Here is a 20,257-nt window from a genome sequence, read left to right as displayed (position 1 = left end):
AATGTAACGCACATATTCCAAAAATATGACACCATATGTGACAAAATATTTGAATTTCAATGTTTATTAGTTGATAACAATGACATAAAATTTACTGATACCTGAATTCGTATTCATGTTGTACCTTAGCATATTACTGCTCCAAATAAATAATTTAACACACCGTACAGTATACATTTTCAGAGCTTCCTACGTATTTATTACTGGACTTTAGCATTTTCTACAAGCTTTTTTCCATTCTCTATACCATACATTGTGATGAACGTCTCTTTTTAAATGTTTAAAAATATCACATTCACCACAGAATTATCAGTTACAAAACTTACACTTGCGAAAATATTAGTTTTTTTTTCAGTGTGAAAATCTACAATTTTAAGAACATTAATTTAAATTTGTTGTAATTATTTAGGCCTAGGTCAATATAGTTGCTACGTAACGATAAAATTATACAAATGACGTTAATTTTCTAACGGAGGGACTTTCTGCGTTCTGTCTCGAATCGAAGCGGGACTAGGGAATTTTATATAAAAATCGAGACATGTCCCGCCAAATCGGGACATCTGGCAACCCTGTTTAGATAAGGATCTAATATCAAGTACCGTATGTAACTGAAATTAACAGAGAAGAATGTTACATAACAATTTGACGTCAGTGTTTTTGTACTTTTGACATCGTACGTAAGTTTTGGACGTCAGAGAGTTTCACCCATAGATAAAGCTAATGTAAATTCTACTTAGACTTCTACACTGCAATCCGGCTTTTCATCTCATCGATAAATTTTTGCTTCGTCAAGCACTTACAGTCTAATATAATCTTATTAAACACACAAATAAACTCTTCTTTTACCTGTGCTTATCAACACAAAAATAAATAGGGTATTACTGTATAGTCATGATCTTTAAAAGTTCCATTATAATATATCTGAAACAAGTTTTGTTTTTCTTTAAAACATTAATTTCGACAGTTGGGACATGACAGATAAGAGGACGAGCTCGGACCTACAAAATATTTTTAGCGTGATAGAGAGGTATAATGACGTAAACACATGATGGCCAAGATTTTGAAAACAATGTGTAATATTTGACATTGATACAGGACTGTAAGAAAATATGAGGAACAGTATAATTAAAGAGAATATTCTTCGAATCTGACTCAATACATTAAGTTGTAATATTAAATTTAAAGCCAAGTAGAAGCCATATGTGTTGTGCTTACAACAATACAGTGGCCATACAACAGTTGTTGTAATGGAAAGAGCAACAATTTCGAAATATGATTTTCAGTTTTTCTTTTTACCCATGTCATGTCCCAATATTCGAAAATAGAACTGTAATTATTGTACATACATATATTTACTATGTAATGGAATACCGAAAAAGAATTGGTGATGTCATCACTTTATAAATTAAGTTACTGATTGAGGGACTGACTATAATGATAAGTAAAATTACGACATTGAAAGAATTGGCAGACTAATGCAATATTTATATATTAGCAATTATTGAGAGCGTTAGATCTATTATGAGAATAAGGTACGCTTCGGCTCTTTTACTATGTAATAAACAACTCGCGCTTACTCTTTATATTAAAACACAATATTATTTGACTTGAGTGTAGAAATGATTGGCATTTATAATTACTAATTATATTTCATATCATTGTTGACGAAGACTCGGAACATTTCAAATTATCGTGTTACGATTATTCACAAGAACTTCAAGCTAAGAAATAACGGTTACATATCCTATGTAATACGAATCCACTTCATGTTTTTGTTATTCGGTGAACAAATTGTTGTTTGTTTTGACACGTGAAAAATAAAGATGTAGGTCTATATTTAGATAAAAGTGTCAATAGTGTATATCATTTTAACAAATAAAGTTTGTTCGAATTGCAGATTAACATATAAAATCTTGAAGAAAATGTTAATTCTGTAGTATTCGGGTAAAGGGGGCTAAGTCATGTTTTTGTGCAGATTCAATTTTGTTCCCCAGATAAACACAAGTTAAATTATACAAGTGGATATGCAAAAATCAAAAGAACATAAGCATTTGATGTGTTTTATTTGTGTAGAAAATTATTTGCAATAAGGGTCCGAAGGTTAATTTTAATTTATTTCCAAACTCATTTTTATGACTTATCTCCCTTTACCCAAACAACACAGAATTAAAGGAAGTAAGATAGAAAGGACAGCACTGATTTCATTGAACTCAACAATGAGAGCGCGTATTGCTTTAGCTATTCTAAAAGAACACGGGAAGTAGATGTTGCAAGAATTAATTTCAATATTTCTTCACCGTAGGTCTACTGTACCGTCTCTTATGTAGTGAGCGCCAGACATTTGAACTCTCACCGTACAAGGCTATATTTCACTATAAATTCAGTGTGACAAAAATGCGAAGCCTATTCATCACGTTTACCGAGCGAGTTCGCTCATGCGTTGCTCATGAGACTCGCATTCGGGAGGTTTGCGGTTCATATCCCCGGACCGACCAACCTGACTGTTTTTTCCGTGGTTTTCCATAGTTACTTAGGAATTTTCATGCCACGGTCCAACTTTCTCTTCCCTGTAGAAAAATAATTTAGATTTCATATATCATTCATCTTCATCATCTCATTCCATAGGAATGTTCAGATCATGACACATGTATTGTCTTCGTCCGTTTACGGGAGGGGCATATCCCTCGAAACCGTCTTTGGGTCCCAAGCCTTCCGCAATATCACTGCCAGAATTCATTCCTTAAGAGCATTCCGAGGGCGTTTCGACACCTTGATAGGGCTATCGCAATGGATTCTGTGCTGCTTGGTCACCTTGGTAGTATGAACTTGGGGGGGGATGTATGGGGCCCATTGGGTGAGCGGGTGAGAGGTTTCATGTGGCCGGTGGGCTGATACACCTCATCCTCATTCAACCCATAATGCGAGGTGAATAATATGCCTCAGTACGGCCGACGTGGTGAAGGGTCGTCCCTAACCCGTCCCTAGCCATCGTTCCCTAATCCCTAATCCCTACATCACTTTTGGAGCTGAGTCAACACGCTTCCTGGATTACGTGTAGTTGTAAAATATGTTATCATACAGTAATGTGTAATAGGGATCGGAGTTAATAGTTAATAGTCGTGATTTAGTGTTCTCTGCATTATATGGAGATCCTAGGAAAATACTCCAAGTGGAGACAGAAAATCAAATCCATGCAACAAGTTGCCTACCGTCCTGTTCAGTCCACTAGTGGATTATAGGTACTTTAAGTAAACAAAGTCAGGAACTAATAATCCTGGCACATAATTGTGTACTCAGAAATAAATTAGGAAAAGGGCCAATAGAGGAAGCAGCTAGAATACTAGCCTTATGGAGGCAGACGACCAGTAAAATGATTACACTTGGTGTTCGAACTCCAGTGAAACCAAAAAACAAGAGGAAAAAATTCGAAAAGGCAGACAATTTCACTTATGACGTAATCCGCAGGGAAATTTATGCACTTTACTCAAAAGGGACACCCCCAACTTTGAAGGTGCAACTGGATTATTTCAGAAAACAATTTGATTTTCAGTATAGCAAAATCGCTTCGAGAGCTCATTCGAAAACTTGGCTTCAGATATCGGTTCCTCAATCATAGGAGAGGAGTAGGCCTATCTCTGAGGTTCTGGCTGATATGTAGCCTACATCTATTTTCAGACCGTACATCCCACTTGACGATATGTGTCAGAAGAAGAACAATTGTTTGTATACATCTGAAGTTAGATTAATGTATTATGTATCTAGTCAGCAATGTAACTTATGCAATGGAGGGGGAAAGGAACTGATCATTCTACCCCCATTATCTTCTGGCCTAGTTGCCTCATGAGTGATGTCTTGTTGCTGTCACATGTGGGGTCTAGACCCTCCTTGGACAGTTGACTAAACAATAATCAGAGGAGAGTAATAATGTAATCTCCAAGAATTGTGACATGGCGTTCGAATTCTTAAGACAAATTAGATATTTTAGGTCCTGCGGGTACCCAGTTATTTACCTAAATGAAACGTGGTTTGATACCCATGATGTGGTGTCAAAAGGCTGGGATGATGGTACTTACGGATGTGCTCTCAAAGTTCCTCCATCTAGGGATAAGCGAATTATGATTGTGCATGCTGGGAGTCAAGAAGGATGGGTGCCGTTAACAAATTGTTTTTTTCTGTCTGCAAAAACATAGGTGCTACAAGAGCATATAGTTATGACGATATGACAGCTAATATATTTGAAAACTGGTTCGAGAATCGTCTTCTGAAAAAATTTCCCCATGACAGAAAATGTATTATTATCCTAGACAACGCTAGTTATTCTAGGTTGAAATTCAAAATTCTAAATGTATTTTCTAAAAGAAGAAATTATTAATTTTATGCACGACCATAACATTGAAATACAAGATCCAGTTCCTGTTCAAGAAATTTTGGTTCAGAAAATTACAAATCTGAATAATAGAAGACATTTGTTATTGATCAAATGGCTACTACTTATGGGCATCAGTTTTTACGACTTCCACCCTATCATTGCGTCTATAATGCGATTGAGCTCATTTGGACACAATTAAGAAAACAGGCCAGAAAAAGAAACGTAAACCCATCCTTGAATGCAAGCGTGTGTGAGACTCTTCGTGTGTGTTCTGGTGAAATTGATAGTAACTACTGAAAAAAGTGTATCGGCCATGTGGAAAAGAAATTGGAGTTGCACTAGAGATCATGATGATGACGATAGAATAATAATAAATTTGAACGATGATGGAAGTGGTTCCAGCGACGAGGGTAGCAGCATAAATGAAAACAACTGAGTGACAGGTAAGTTTTTAAATAATGTCCAATAACAATGAATGCGCATGTATATGTAATGTATGTATAGATATCTAAGAATGCGATGAGAAGAGGGTAGACGTGGCAATAATGTCTATGTCTTAGTTGCGCCCTGGTCTGACTCAGAACACAAAGGAAACTGGTGGATTAAATTTCCATTGTCGCTAAATCAATGGCTTGCCAGTGGTTAACATGGAATTCGAACCTAATACATGAAAGCTGTATCTCGTTCCTTGTCTTATATTAAAGGCTTATTGCAACTGAAGTTTCTTATAATATAACAATTTAAAAATTTAACGGGATTCGTGACAATAGATACTCGTACAAAATACAAATTTCACTCGATTCGGGAAGTGATGAGTAACTTACCATATGCACCATAATGAATTCTAGTGATTAGCGTTTAGTTTGTGTAAATATGAATCCAATTTATTCTTGTGCACAAGACCTAGACCATTATAGTAATCACCAGCTAAGTACATTCTCTCAAACCGACTGACTGTGCTGAGGTCCGCTGTATATTGGATAAATGCAGGCAAACCTACATGCCCTAGATCAGCCTTCAGTGTACACTTCGTCGATCGGTGGTTGAATGATTGCTATAAGAATGATGATGGAATATATAAATATTGAAGGAATGACATCGATGACTATATTTTGGAAGTGAGAGCACCCCAGAAATATTAACATTTTTATATTTGGTACCTGGGTCTTACGGCACGGTAGCGATCCCTGTTCTATTGTATAGTATACTATTCTCCCAGGTAGGCGCATTCCCAACTAACACTTACTAGTCAGCTAAGGTTCGCTGTGTATGCGAACCTCACTTGTGCCTTAATCAGCCTCTGCGCTTCGCCACCCGAATATAAAATGGTACTGATGTGGGTATCTATCATGAAATGGTATTGATATGGGTATCTGACGTTAAATGGTACTGATGTGAATATCTGACATTAAATGTACTTATGTGGTTATCTGACATTAAATGGTACCGATACGTTATGAGTATCTAATATGAAATGATATTGATACATTATGGGTATCTGACATGAAATGGTACATATATGGGTATCTTGACCGGAATATGTACATGAGTAGATGCCTAACATGGGGAAACGGGTGAACACCGAAACAAAACCTAAAGTGCGACCTTGTCCGCCAGAAATGTCAGTATGTAGGCTATTTTCAATGAAAAATCTCAGGCCCAACGGGACTCGAACTCAATCAGCCTGACAAAATAATGGTCCAGACCACATAACCACCACAGATGTATTCCTAACGATTAATGGTAACTAATGAAATTGCAGGAGAAAAATCTACTGTGTCGTTCATGAGGTGCGAATAGGCAAGTCCACTATTCCGACTACGTGAATGAACTTTATAACAGCTTGCGGTGCTATAGTGCGCGAATAATGGGACATGTGTATATGACAGTAGAGTTCATTTTATTTAGATGTTAATGCTAAATATAGCTGATTCAGAACAATTACGAAACTTCAATGGCTGCTGAAATATGACACTTTCTGTTACAACACATCACATTATGTACTTATATAATGTTAGTGATTAATGATATGAGGGTCGAAAAGGTGTTATTATCACAATCACTTGATTTGTACTATATCAGAAATCAACTGTAGTTCAACAATTAAAAGTTAATATGAATTCTTTGAAGATCCTGAATAAAAATCACTAAATTTATCTCTTTAACACGAGGAAATTTGTTTTCATTGTGCGTATAACAATTTCGTTATCCCGCTGTTGCTCTGTTGACAGTGTAGGCGCTTTCCAACGAAGCTGTTTGTGGTTCGATTCCGGTGTGAGTGGAAATTCATCTCCATTCCATGGAATTGGGAGTTTGTTCCTTGTATTGTGATTGTCCAGTGATGTTCCCGCTGTAACCCTATGTTGCGTTGACCACACCACCATGGACGCACGCTATGTGAATATATTTAGTGTTTGTTCAAAGATATATACTCTTCTTCATCACATTGATTTGTTAGCCAACACGCGTATAACAATAGGAAGTGAAACGGGAAAAGGAAGAAAAGAAGACTTCTAAATACTATTCCATGTTTGTGAAATATGATTAATTTAACGCCTACTTACAACTATGCCTCTGATTGAGGTTCTGGCTGATATGTGCATCTATTATCAGGGAGTAGGCTATATCCCACTTGACGATATATGTCAGAGGAAGAACAATAAAATTGTTTGTATGCATCTGAAGTCTGATTAGTGTAATATGTAGCTAGCCGGCGACGTATGCAATGGAGAGAAAAAGGAACTGGTCACCCTACCCCATTATCTCCTGGCTTAGTTGCCCCATAAGTGGTGCCTTGTGAAACTCGGACTTGTCTTCGGACTGTTGACTAAACAAAGAAAACCTATAACTAGGAAGGCCATTCTAACAAAACAATTTAATGAATTGACGGCAATATACATTGAGAATGACATACGATGTTATGTTGTGTATTAGGATTGGAATGTGGTAGAGTTTGTCCAACTAGAAAGACGTCCCAAGAACCGTGCTACAGAGAGCGCTGATTTCTCGAGAAGGTTTTACAACACGTATATGTCGCCTGACATATCTCATGGCGTTCGATGTACAAGTGCGCGAGTAATACTAGTGACAACCTACAGTCTGTAATCGTGATTATCGATGTAATCGCTAGCAGGTTGTAGTGTGTATAGCAGACGTCCGAAACTACAGTCTGACAAAACGCATCGTGAGGTAGGTACCAAAAATCAAAGATGGCTGCACTTCAGTGCTACCAATCTTGAACGTAAAACACTAATGTTAACAATTGTTCTGGCTTAAAAACTTATTGTTTATTTTTGGTCTTCATTATATTCATCACTATTATTTATTATTTTCCATTTAGTTTGCTACACACATTCCCGTTTGAAACCTAATCAGCAAGAATTTAAACAAATAAATAAAAGTGGAATCGTAGATAATGACCGCTAATCCCTTCAGATGTCATCTTGTCACTGGTAATCATTTCGGCACACAATAGTCTCAAACATCCTCAAGCGTAGTTTCATTTCGTTCCACTCACTGTAACGAGCTACGGCTAAATGGCAACACTGTAGAGTGCAGGCGTGCCGAATCGACTGTAGACTACAAATCAATACGTAACTAGTGGAGCCCTAGTCAGTGTCAGTAGGCTAGTCAGTATCTGTATCTGTTAGTGCAGTGTTCTGTGCAGACGTGGACGACTATAGATTACAAATGTGTGGTTCAAGTGTGTTTTTAAGTTTTAGTATAATGGACTTTGAAATAATTAAAAGTAATCGGGGACTGGACATGATAGTTTACGAAGAGAATAAATATAAGAAATTTAAAAATAAAAAATCTTCTATTGTATGGCGTTGTTGCAAGGATATATGCTACGCTACTTTGAAAACATAACGAAAAAAAAAACATTACTGACACAGAAAAAAAGTATAAATCATTTTCATAAAAATATAACTCCAGTTTTAATCGAAAAATAAAACATTCGTGTACATAAAGCTGCTAGAATGCACTTCGCTGAGGCAAATATCAGAGGATGCAGGTTTCACTTAGCCAGAGTTGGCATATAAAACTTTTAACTCTTCCTAGACTTAACAAAGAATTTTTAGATAACAAATCCGAAATTCAGAAGTGGCTAAAACTAGTTTTTAGTTTAACTTATTTACCTCCCGAAGAAAGATCTGATCCCTTCGTGGAACTAGTTTCCGATGCACGTGTGCTTCGTGAATGTATACAGTTTACAGATTACATTTTGACAAACTACATTGACACGTCAGTCTTTCCACCGATTCTATGGACTACGGCACCTGAAATTGGTAATTTGAGGACTACTAATGCAGCTGAAGCATACCACAGCAAACTGGATTATGAAATTTATAAACATCATTCTCCCATTTTCGTCCATACCTGTGGAGTAACAGTCAGCGCGTCTGGCAGCGAAACCAGGTGGCCCGGGTTCGAATCCCGGTCGGGGCAAGTTACCTGGTTGAGGTTTTTTCCGGGGTTTTCCTTCAACCCAATACGAGCAAATGATGGGTAACTTTCGGTGCTGGACCCCGGACTCATTTCACCAGCATTATCACCTTCATTTCATTCAGACGCTAAATAACCTAGATGTTGATACAGCGTCGTAAAATAATCCAATAAATAAATAAATAAATAAATAAATAAATAAATAAATAAATAAATAAATAAATAAATTCTCCCATTTTCACTCTAATAGACGGTTTAAAACAACATATTGTTACTACGCTAAAAATTCGTGAACTATAGACAGGTGGTCGGGCTACAAAGCGTAGCACCGAAAGGAAACAGAACTTCATCATACAGCAGTATCACCGGTACTCTAATGGAGAGTTGACACGTACACAGTACCTCGTAAGCATTGGATACAAAACTTAGGTAAGTACAAGCCGTCCTCACTGGCAGTCATTTCGGCACACAGGACCCTGAAACACCTCCAAGCGTAGTTTCATTTCGTCCCACATTTCCGATTGCTGTGTTGCCAAATTTATTTGTGTGCCCAATTGACATTAAATTTAAGCCGAATTGAAAATGTGCCCAACTGATTCATCATGAGCTGAAATGACCGGCAGCGTGTGAAACTGTCGGCAAGAGAGTTCGCTTTCAATTCCTGGTTCTGACGAACATGATCTCATTGGCGAACGAAGTCACTGTTGCGATTTGTCGGAATTCTCCTGATTTTCTCCTCATTTTTCTACTAACACTATTCTCCTTCTTTATCACTTGCGATCTGAAAATAAGCATTTCATTTTGTGTTGCCTGGTGATGCCTAGTCCACCTGCCGCAAGACGGTTATCTTCATGGAATACTTAGAGGAAGGTAGGTGACAGTCGTTACGCTTCTAGACGACTAGGAGATCATTTGAAACGAAAAACTATCTCCTGGGGGTCAGGACGGCTCAAGATATAAAGTACAGAGGCCGTCACCAGCGCATAATATTGCAGTTATAGACGACTGAAAAGGAAAGCATGATGTGGCAGTTGGCGGGACAAGACGATGAACCAGGTGTACAACTGGCAAGCAAGTCATTTCCCAGAGGTGTACAATGAGCCTATTTAGGTATTTAGGCTGCATTATGTATAGGATGGCTCTATTATGCCTTATAATGATGTGTCATAATTCTTTAAGAGGTTAGATACAGCTTACAGCAGTAAACTTTTTGGAAATATTCAATATTTTTTTCTTCCAGTATTATATCTTGTACAATAATGAAAATTGGTATGTGTAAAACACTGTCCTTCTACTATATGAAAAAATATTTTTGCGATTAAAAAAAAAAAAAATATATATATATATATATTTTTTTTTTTCAAATCCAAAATTTGCAGTTAACTGTGCAGTGATTAGCTTTTCCCTCATAATTCATAAATTTGTTAAATTTTTCATATTTTCTCTCTTTTATTCTAGTGCTTAAAGTCAAGTTTGCAATATCGTGCTCTTTCAACTACATTCCTTAATAAATAATATATATTTTTTGTTTTGTGTTAGAAGAAAATACTGATATTTGACACATACTAATTTTCATTATTGTACAAGATACAGTAATGGAGGAAAAAATGTTGAATATTTCCAAAATTTTACTGCTGTAAGCTGTACCTTACCCCTTAAGTGACCCTTAATTTACCCGCACGCCGAGTAATCTTTAGCCATCACTTTTCTATACTGCACTCGGTAAAACTTAGGCCCAAATCACAAGGAAAAGTATAAAATTAATTTATCTGTATATAATAATTAAAGACCGATAGAATATTTAGATATGTTTTCCAAAATATAATATTTATTGAGGAAAAACATGAAGATATTTAATAAATAAGCTTATTTCAATGCTAAAATATCATCGTTCCTAAACCACTTGGAGTAGGTTTACATTATTTATAAATTAAGCTGTATCAACTACGAGGTTATTTAGCGTCGATGGAATTGGTGATAGCGAGATGTTATTTGGCGAGATGAGGCCGAGGATTCGCAATGGATTACCTGACATTTGCCTTACGGTTGGGGAAATCTCGAAAAAAATCCAACGAGGTAATTAGCCCAAGCGGGACTCGAACCCGCACCCAAGCGCAGCTCCAGAATGGCAGGCAAGAGTCTTTGTCGACTGGGCTACGCCGGTGGCTTTTAATAAGCTTCCACATAATATACAATAAATCTGAATTTTTCAACATCATCCAATACTCACCTGAATACAAGGACTAGGTAACTCGATTTTTTTACACTGACTAGAATGGGGGGAAAAGTTCTTACACTAGCTCAATGCAACACTGATTACAATACAACAAAAATAACTTTTTTTTCTATTTTCTGGGAAATGATTACACCTTCGGCCAATTAATATTGTTTTGTACGATGGAATAACTACGAAGTTGCAAAAAGAGAACTCAATAGACAGCTAAAACTGATAGTTAAAACCCGTTAAAAATATTAATTTACACGTATAAAAGTAGACATGGCAACATTGAAAAGACTTCCACTTATTTTGTTTTGGCTTTCGAATTCATTGACGCTAAGCAGGAATTTCGAGATTTTACTACTTGCCCTTGGGTATTCTTGAATAGGTGGTTTGGGATTTTCAAATGTTTCTGGAAATCATCTCTATTGTTTTAATATCTGGAAAGCTCGGTTCGTTGTAGTCACAGAAATATTAACGGAAGGAAAATAATCTTGTGAAATAAGAAAAAAAAATATATATATATGAAACACGAAAATTGTATCAAAATATTTTGAAATATTCTTTTGTTGTTAATTGCATTCTACTCATCGTGATTCGTGAAAATACTTGTTCCCATACCACTAACAGAAATGGTTTAGAATATGAAATCTCATATTTTTCCCTATCTGTAGTACTCGATGTAATAATCAATTCCTGTAAAGGAATCCATTTTTTGTGATAAGATTTTTATTATACCTTTTGTTAGTTTATTACATGCAGTGAAATGAATGACTAAGGGAAGAGTTGAATTTGGAATTCGTCGCCATTGTGTATTCATGTCCAGATTAAGAAGCATTAGTAAAAAAAAATGTTTCATTTCATACCCACCAATCATAGATAAATTGAATCAGAGGTACGGAATGTAATAGCTACCGGCGTTGCTTAGACTCGTGCCCGAAGGCTCTGTTGGACTGCGTTTGAACTCAACAGCCGAATGAGTTTTTCCGAGATTCTCGCAGCTGTAAAGCGAATATTATTTATTCCTACGACGCATAGGACTCATCTTGCATATCACCTATCACCAATAAATTACACCGACGACTACGGCGCGGCGTCTATAAGTAACGGATTTAAAGAGATGCTGTTCATGAACAAAAATCGCTGTGCACAGTAGAAATACATGCGAAAAAAAAAGTCCCTTTATGGTCAGGGATAGTGGATACGTGTGTGGAATTGAATAAATCAACTCTCTCAATAATGATAGTATTTTCATCTTATATTTCGTGTAATAAGTGAAACTGTAAATTTTTAATTCCACAAATTTGTATAATAAATGGTTGTGTAATTGGAGGGTCTGAAACCAGACCGAACTAAGTCCGAAAAATTAGTTTTCAGATATTTAACATCAAAGACTGTGAGAGAATAAATAAAAAATATAGATTAACTTGCTATGGATTTTATTTGGTTCCTTACTTTCCTTGTTCAATAATAGACATGTACACTTAAACAGAATATTCTAGGCACTTGTTTTTATATCATCCATGAACACTAAAAGGTAAAAAATAGTGATATGATTCACTTTGGTATACCAAAGTTATTATGAATATATCATTCTAACTACCAAAATACTGGTTCTTTGTTCAATGTTGTCCTGCACAGTAAAAGAATATTAGGCACTTGTATTAACAACACAATAGAAACAATATTGATTAAAGGTTTACTTGAGCATACAAAAGTCATTAGAAGTAGGTCACAAACAGAAAATTATATTATAATAATGTTGCTCTATAGAAGTTGTTATTATCAATAAATTATTAAACATGTAAGCACAATAATACTGTCCAATAGTATAAAAAAGTCGAACTTGTTAATGAAAATAATAAGGCACAAACTTATTCACTAAAGCACAATGATCAATCTACATCCCACTCATTTTCTTCTTGATTTTGTCTGCCATCTTCATTGTTCTTGTTCCCCGATTCACCACATTGTAGGACATTATTATAAAATCTATGATATATTGGGGGGTGAAAGAAAACATGGACTCAATATTTTTCTTTTGGCAGCTGTTATTGTTTTGCGTTGTGGAAAACTTAAATCCAACAGTATGTTTTCTCTTTGAAAGGTGATTGTATGATAAGGAACATCCTCAGTGTGTGAATACTTATATTGCATATCATTTGGGTTATCTTGTGAAATTATTATACATCTTATCTTCATCCACTCAACATTCTGTCCTTCAAAATGTTTCCCATTTGTGAGAGCAGATGTTATGTTGGCAGAACAATAAAAATCGTTGCTTCCCATAGACACAACTTCAAATGCTGTCGTCTTTACTCTGCACGTTTGTATTATGTCTTTCAGCTGATGACAGATGTATGGATTACGTTTCATTTTACTCTCAATTTGTCCAAAATCGGTGTCATTTGAAAGGAAGCTGTGTCTAGAAATAGTAAAATTATGTATTACTTCTTTAACGTTTGTATTAGGATCTCGAGTTATATGCATCAATAACGATACTGGTTTGAAATTGCGATCTTGTACACCGCACGAATCTGACCAGAGTATTACTTTCTCTTTGATATCTTTTTAATACTTAATCAAGCAAGAACCAATTTCATCTGGTTCACGTCCGCGAATTCCTTCATTCCATAAATGCATATTCTACTGTTCTGCTTCAAACCTGCCAACGCAGTATGGAAAGAAAAATCCTGCAACTTTCTCTGAGGAACAAAGTCAGGAACGAGGAGCTACGCAACCGTACCGGCATGAAAGACGTCCTAATCATCGCAGAAAGCCTGAAATGGAAATGGGGAGGGCACGTGGTAAGGATGGACCACAGACGATGGACGCACAGACTGACATTGTGGGATCCCAGGATCGGCAGAAGAAGAGTGGGACGCCAGACAACTAGATGGGCAGATTTCTTCAAGAAGAAGGCAGGACCACATTGGACGAGCAGTACAAGAGACAGAGAGCTATGGAGAAATCTAGAAGCCACCGTCCTCAGTGTATAGTGTGGTACGAATCTTACAAGTGCATATAGTGTTTGTGTACATAGAACACTCCTTAGGATCGGCTCACCTAACGAGTGAAGTCTACTGAGCCAAGCCCTGTCAATCAGGAGGCCCTTGCCCTTACGGGATCTAGTAGGCTAAATTTAATATTATTATTATCATCATTATTATTATTATTATTATTATTATTATTATTATTATTATTATTATTGTAATATTACCATCGAATGGAAAATCCAGAAAGCTGTAAACATAAACAAACAAGACCGCGGACGTACATACATCCTACACATCTAACATGTCTTGTTGTTCTTGTTGGACTATTCTTCGATGTAATACTCGGATTTACATGTGGCGAGTTTTTATCTGTGGCTGCGTTACTGGGCTCCGCGTCTCGACTTCGCAAAGGTGGGTCCCTTGAATTTTCCTGTTGTGTTGTGGGTTTTAGTTTTTTAGATGGAGTTTCCGTTGGTTCTTCTAATTGTAAAGTACGGCTTACCTCGAGTGATGCATCTCCGAACTGCGAGGGTGACTTCGATTCTGGCGGGATTGCTGTTGTTTCCATTAACTCCGGAGCTGCATTTCGTCCATCTGTATTGACCTCTTCTGCTGTTGTATCCTCTGTCCGTCTGTTGTTTCCAACGTAGGCTGCTCCGTCCTGTCGGTCACTACGTTTGTGACCTCTGCTGTCTCGGAAGAAGTATCTGTGTCGTTCTCCACTGGTGCGTCTCGCTCCACGGGCCGTGTCATCGTTCGCTCTTCTTTTGCTGTAGATGGTCCTTGTGAAGATCTCCCCATGACAATGTCACTCAATAACAATTTCCGTGACTGGACACTAACTTCTTTTCCTTCGTGGGCAGTCTTCTTTTTTGTGATCAGGCTAATGGCACACAAAACATAAAATCGGTTGACCAATGTACGTGCCATGGGCATTATAGCCCGCTATCGGTACTGAGCCTGGAATATTTTGTTTCACTTCCATCTTTAAAGAACGGATACCGTTATTAACAGGAAACGGGAATGCTGTGCTCCATTGTTCCTTTCTCACTGAATGAATAACACCATACCTAGTCAAAGCTGTTGTTACCATTGAGTTCGGCACCTCGGGAGGAAGGTTAAATACTCTAACTGTTTTAGCAAGAGAATCAGCTTTACTGTATTTAAACTTTGTTTTACCCTCATGTTTTTGCATTATTTTCTCATACACAGTTGGCGATATCACTTTTATATACAACGATTTTTCTTGCATGTTTAACTGAAACATATCTACTTGATCTGTGTTTATGTTGAGAGTTTGTTATATCCACACGTGTAATTCCATCGGCGTAGGTCGCGGAGCACTTGCTTCAAATTGAACTTTTATTGTATTAACACGACGTATAGTAACCATGTTCTGTTGAAATTGTTCGTTGCACTGTCTTTATATCACTCTAAAACAAAAAAACTTACAAAATAAATATATGAACGAAAAAACACTATTATGTAAGAAAAAAATACACTTGATATGCTCTGTTGTTTATTACGCGACGAAACGACTCGGCACTGTACTCTATCAGCAACGCTCGCGTATACCATACAACCGTACTCTGCCGTGGTCAAGGCCACACAGAATCAGAGAGAAAGAAATTATTCAATACGACAAAGGTGTTTCCATGTATAAGTGCTTAGAAGGTTGTGACGTGAACTTTAAGAATAATATAGGTTTACAAATTCATCGACCGATGATTTTCAAATAAATTATGAAGCTATCATTCCCAAGACAATACCAGTAACTAGATAAGTAATTTATTCAATGTCGGCATCTCTTGATTTATTCTGCAACAGAGACTCGAATTTGCTTATTAACAACTTCTGGGAAGCTATAAATTGATTTTAAATGTTATACTTACTTTCTTATGGCTTTTACGGAATCCGGAGGTTCATTGCCGCTCTCACATAAGCCCGCCATTGGTCCCTATCCTGAGCAAGATTAATCCAGTCTCTACCATCATATCCCACCTCCCTCAAATCTATTTCAATATTATCCTCCCATCTACGTCTCGGCCTCCCCAAAGGTCCTTTTCCTTCCGGCCTCCCAACTGACACTCTATATGCATATCTGGATTCGCCCATACGTGCCACATGCCCTGGCCATCTCAAACATCTGGATTTAATGTTCCTAATTATGCCAGGTAAAGAACACAATGCGTGCAGTTCTGTGTTCTGTAATTTTCTCCATTCTCCTGTAACTTCATCCCTCTTAGCCCCATATATTTTCCTAAGCACCTTATTCTCAAACACCCTTGACCTATGTTCCCCTCTCAAAATGAGAGTCCAAGTTTCACAACCGTAAAAAACAACCGGTAATATAACTGTTTTATAAATTCTAACTTTCAGAATTTTTGACAGCAGACTCGATGATAAAAGCTTGTCAACCGAATAATAACAGGCATTTCTCATATTTATTCTGTGTTTAATTTCCTCCCGAGTGTCATTTATATTTGTTACTGTTGCTCCCAAGTATTTGAATTTTTCCACCTCTTCAAAGGATAAATTTCCAAATTTTATATTTTCATTTCGTACAATATTCTCGTCAAGAGACATAATTATATACTTTGTCTTTTCGGGATTTACTTCCAAACCTATCTCTTTACTTGCTTCAGTAAGATTCTTGTATTTTCCCTAATCGCTTGTGGATTTTCTCCTAACATATTCACGTCATCCGCATAGATAAGCAACTGATGTAACTCGTTCAATTCCAAACCCCCTCTGTTATCCTGAACTTTGCTAATGGCATATTCTAGGGCAAAGTTAAAAAGTAAAGGTGATAGTTTATCTCCCTGTTTTAGCCCACAGTGAATTGGAAACGCATCTGACAGTAACTGACCTATACGGACTCTGCTCTACGTTTCACTGAGACACATTTTAATTAATATAACTAATTTCTTGGGAATACAAATTCAATAAGAATATTATATAAAACTTATCTCTTAACCGAGTCATATGCCTTTTTGAAATCTATAAGCAACTGATGTACTGTGCCCTTATACTCCCATTTTTTGTACATTATCTGTCGAATACAAATATCTGATCAATAGTTAATCTATTACGTCTAAAACCACACTGATGATCCCCAATAATTTAATCTACATGTGGAGTTAATCTTCTCAGAAGAATATTGGACAACATTTTGTACGATGTCGACAAAACTGATATTCCTCGAAAGTTACTACTGTTAGTCTTGTCCCTCTTCTTAAAAATAGGTACGATTATGGACTCCTTCCATTGTTCTGGTACAAATTCCTTTTCCCAAATAGCATGTACAAGCGTATAAATTTCGTTAGATAATGCGCTTCCACCCTCTTGTATTAATTCTGCTGGAATTTAATCGATACCTGGAGACTTTAATTTTTCAGATTTTCTATCGCAATTTCGACTTCAGAAAGTGTGGGTTCGGGTATAAATGACTCAGCAGTTTGTATTTGAATTTCGTCCCGATCATTTCAATTTGGCCTATGTGTATTTAGTAATTGCCCAAAATAGTTTTTCGATCTGTTCAAGATTGAATGAGAGTCAGCAAGCAAGTGAGAATTCTCATCCTTGATCACGTTATCCTTGCCTAATATCCATTCTTAAATTTCTCTATGCCCTTATATAAATCTCGAATGTCTTTATTCTTACTATTTGTTTCTACCTCATTCAGTTTTTCCTTCAAGTAACCTCTCTTTTTATTCCTAAGTGTACGATTTGCTTCCCGTCTTTTATTGAAATAATTATCTCTATTCGCCTCAACTGGATCCTGTAAGAATTTCAATTTTGCCTGTTCCTTTTTTCTATTACCATGCAACAATATTCATCAAACCACGGCTTCTTTTTCTTAGTTTCATAATAACCTATGCTCTGCTCAGCTGCAATTTTGATATTATCTCGGATATTTTCCTACACGCTATTAACATCTAACTCTTCCTCAACTTCGTCGGAACTTGCTAATACGGCAAACCTATTTGAAATTTCGACATGATAATATTGCTTAGTTTCCTCGTCCTTTAATTTCGGAATATTGAATCTTCTAATATTAACTTGTTGCTCTACTCGCTTGGTTACTGATAGTCTTTCTCTTAGTCCTCCAATTACTAAATAATGGTCAGAATTACAGTCTGCCCCCCTGAAGGTTTGAATGTCTACTATATTAGTATGTTTTCTTTTATCTATCAAGATGTGATCTATCTGGTTATGTGTCAATCCATCTGGAGAAGTCCAAGTATATTTATGTATATCCCTATGGAGGAATGTTGTACTTTTAAATGTTATAGTATCAAACAATAATTATTAATTTCTTTTAAATATGCTTCATGTAAGTTACGGGCAAATTTGTCATGTAATGTTCCCAAAACTTGGCACCTCCCATCTTGACTCTGCTACGCCTCTGGTAACAATCCTATTGATTTGCAATCAATGTTATTATAGAACTGTTATTAAACTCTTATAAATTATGTTACAATGTAACTCTACAATCTTCCAGTCTTGCTTACAGTACGTAATGTAACTACACACGCGCAAACTGCGTTTAAAGACAACCATTTTACCCTTAAGTACTTGGTATTTTTGTTTATTTAAATTCAATCGTTGAATTTTTCATTGTGTGTGTAGGTACGAAAAAACTCCACAACACTTGTAATAACATAAATGAAACACATAAATATAATCTTATGCAGAAGCACTGTTACTTTATAATTCAAATAAAAATATTTAATACGATCTTCATACTATAATACGTATATACTGGTAACATATCTCAGTAGGCCAATGCGTTGTGGTTGATAATAATTATCATGACAAAATAATTATGAAATAGAATATTCTAAACTAGTGATTTATCATAAGATGTAAGAAGAAAGATTACTTATTATCTTGTTCTGCCTGGAATAAAAGTATGTACAGCCCTGCCACTATATTAACTGCGCAAATATGTTTCATACATGTTCCATACAGATTGTAATATTATTTTCATAACATTTTTAAACGATACGTATTTATGGCATTTTATAAACAAAGTCATTATTGTCAACTATTAATGTTAATTTTGAGCTATAATATTGAATTTTACTAAATAAAATAGGTACTGAATTAAATAAATACCATGTTAATTTTAAGTATTTTTTAACCACTACTTATCAATTTCGAAGATAAGTGCTGAAAGAAATAATGACATTTTCATAAAAAATTTTTATAAGGAGGTGGGAAATTTTATGTATTTCTCCAGCATCATTTAACAAAAACGCAAAGTCTTCACGAAAATTATTCTATCTCAGTTTAATCAATACAATAAAGAGTTGATCTTTGCTTGAAACACATTCCACACACTATATACAGTAAGATATTTCAATTGTTTCATAAAACTTAACATAAAGTTAAAAACGTCCTTATTTGGCAATCCAGTGCACGAAAGTATTAATTTATTACTGCCTCCTATTGAGTCCACTTCACTTTTCAATCCTATTTCACGTTTTAGAAAATAATTTTCATTCACCAATGCTGTTGAAGTTGCAAGTTGTACATTCGATATCTATTTGGCATAATTTTTTCTCCCTTTGCTGCATTCTCACAAAAGACTACACTGTAATGGGGGGGGGCATGAGAATTTAAGAAGGTAACTGTGTACTGTAGCGTGCAAATTAATCCGAACACGACATATTTTTACATTTTCTGTCATTGTTGGCCTCACAGCTGCTCATACCGCTTTAATTGACATCTGTAGTACGTGTAATTCCATTGTTGAAGGTCTGTCATTATTTTTTTTTATAATATGTAACATTTTGCCTGTCGTTTTGTACTTAGAAGCGTTTCAGTTGTGTTGAAGACTTAATACTGCAATCCTGTGTACATTCTGTCGTCTTCACAAATGGATACAACTCCACGAAAACGGTCTAAAATTATAACATTAGCAGATCATTCTTCTATGGCACAGAGGCAAATTGCTGCAGAATGTCACATCGGTTTGGCTACTGTTAATTCGATCATAAAACGATACAGGGAGACTGGATCCATCACACCCCAGAAAAAAGGAAACTGTGGCCGGAAAAGGAAGACTTCACCTGCAGATGATCGTTTAATTGTCTGGAAAAGTAAATTAAATCCTAGACTAACTGCTTTCGACTTAACCCGCGAGTTAATAGCTACCACTGGGGCGAATATTCACGTCATAACAGTGCGGCGTAGGCTTTTGGAAGCTAGACGAAGGGCTCG

General features: G+C 36.2%; 1 protein-coding gene across 4 annotated transcripts in view; it reads right to left on the bottom strand.

The window, feature by feature from the left end:
* Nucleotides 1-20,257, bottom strand: part of Alas (5-aminolevulinate synthase) — a 440,304-nt gene that overhangs the window by 254,956 nt on the left and 165,091 nt on the right. The gene's annotated exons all lie outside the window — the stretch shown is intronic.

Source organism: Periplaneta americana, chromosome 10 (assembly GCF_040183065.1).
Source record: "Periplaneta americana isolate PAMFEO1 chromosome 10, P.americana_PAMFEO1_priV1, whole genome shotgun sequence".
Classification (NCBI taxonomy): Eukaryota; Metazoa; Arthropoda; class Insecta; order Blattodea; family Blattidae; genus Periplaneta; species Periplaneta americana.
Note: the sequence above shows the minus strand (reverse complement) of the source record. Positions and strands in the feature narration are given on the sequence as shown.